The following is a 2,083-nucleotide window of genomic DNA, read 5'->3' on the forward strand; positions in this document are numbered from 1 at the left end:
AAGGAAAGGAAAGGAAAGGAAAGGAAAGGAAAGGAAAGGAAAGGAAAGGAAAGGAAAGGAAAGGAAAGGAAAGGAAAGGAAAGAAATAATATTAAGAATCCAATAATCATATCCACAGATACAACTTTTTTACACACATGAAGACATTCATGAAGACATTATTATTATTATTATTATTATTACTACTACTGCTGGTGCTGCTACTGCTACTACTACTTTATATGTTAAAGACGTTTCAGTGTATCCAGAAGTGTTTCTTTATGATATTTTTATGCAGAGGAAGGTTCCTGATGTACCATAGACTAAGACAACTATACTATACACGTCTCTATCTTTCTCATAGCTTTCATGGTGTAACAGACTCATAACTAAGCTTCAACAGCTTTTCATTGATTGTAAATCTCACAGGAAGAGACTGCCCATCTTTCTCCGGTGGCGTCACTGGTAGATTCAAGTCACCTTTGGATTAGCAGCGGAATTCCCCATAGACCACCCCACCAGAGCTCCCTATACTATCCATGTGCTGTATACTGAGGCTAGGTTCTGTCCTAGGTTCTGTACTTAACTAACCGATGTTAAGATACGAATTGCATCCAATTATTCCAGCTTGCATACAAATTCAACTTTTACTAAAGTGTTATCAGCATTGTCCACTGAAGAAATCCGAATATACAGCGGATAATGAGAAGAGTAGTAAATACAGGCTGATCTCTCTTGATCGTGCCTTTCTGTGACTTCTCACATTCTTTTTCGTAATGAGTTGGTATTACTTTTGTAATTAGACATGAAACAAGCCTATTTCCACTTTGCAAAATCACTGTGCAGTAATGAGCTGGCTCTTGATAGGTCGTGGGTTCCGTGACAGCAGAGAGCCCCCACACGTCGAAGGTTCTCAGCTGAGGACACCGGGCCCCTGGCTGCAGATCTACACCCAGCAACTGCCTCTCATTCAGACCCTTCACCACTCGTCGGCTTCATGGCTCATCTCTCACACAGAGGATGCAACCATCCCAGGAAGGATGGAGGGCAGATAAAGTAAGTGTGCAAAACAGATACAAAATAAAAACCAAAGCAAACGCCAAATAACTCTGCTGTTACCCAGTCTGTTCTGACTCATGGTAACTCATGAGTGGCACAAATAGTCGGTGCTCAACTTGCTACTGTTATTGTTGTTAAGTGTGTTGAGTCAGAGCTGACTCAGAGCTGACTCTCCTTTTCAGAGAGTGCCAATAACACCGGAAGAGACTGCCCGACTGTGTCCCGAGGAGCCGCTGGTGGATTTGAACTGCATGGCTGTAGGTTGGCAGCACAGCTTCTTATCCCTAAGCCAAGCACTAACTGTTAAAGGAGCCCTGTGACACAGCGGTGTACAGAGTTTGCCTGTAATCTTAAGGGCATGTGTTTTGAACTCACCAACTGCTCTGTGGAAGAAAGCTAGGGCAATGGCTGACCTAAAGTTTTCAACCTTGGGGACCCTATGGGACAGTTTCCTCTGCCCTACAGAGTTGCTATGAGTCAGAATTGAGTCGATGACAGCGAATTTGGTTATTGTTGTTATGTGCTGTCGAGTCACTTGCGACTCATAGCGACCCTATGCACAACAGCCCCAAACCCTGCTCTATCCTGTGCCAATCACACTGTCACTGACACACCCATCCTGATTACCCCAGTTACTGAATCAATCCACCTCATAGAGGGTCTTCCCCTCCTGTGCTGTCCCTCCACCCTCCCAAGAATGACATCCCTCTCCAAGGACAGTCCATCCTTGAAACATGTCCAAAGTATGTCAGACAAAACCTCAGAATCTCTCCCTCCAAGGAGCTTCCCAGTTTAACCCTCTCCAGGATGTATCTGTTTGTTTTCTTAGCAGTCCATGGCACACTCAATACTCTTGTCCAGCATCACAGCTCAAAGGCATCAATTCTTCTTCTATCTTCCCTAGTCATTGTCTACCTCTCTGAAACATAGCAAGTGATTGCAAAGATTATGGCCTGTATCAGATGCACCTTAGTCTCAAGAGAGACACCATTGCTCTTAAGTACTTTGGAGCGGTCCCTAACAGTAGACTTTCCCATCACAATAC

The 2,083-nt window shown here is 44.0% G+C and overlaps 1 protein-coding gene across 1 annotated transcript in view; it reads right to left on the bottom strand.

Moving 5' to 3' along the window:
• Positions 1-2,083, bottom strand: part of NCF4 (neutrophil cytosolic factor 4, 40kDa) — a 35,595-nt gene that overhangs the window by 1,186 nt on the left and 32,326 nt on the right. The window lies entirely within an intron of this gene.

The sequence above is a fragment of the Elephantulus edwardii genome, unplaced genomic scaffold (genome assembly GCF_000299155.1).
Source record: "Elephantulus edwardii isolate Elephantulus edwardi_28Jun2011 unplaced genomic scaffold, EleEdw1.0 scaffold00086, whole genome shotgun sequence".
NCBI classification, from domain to species: domain Eukaryota; kingdom Metazoa; phylum Chordata; class Mammalia; order Macroscelidea; family Macroscelididae; genus Elephantulus; species Elephantulus edwardii.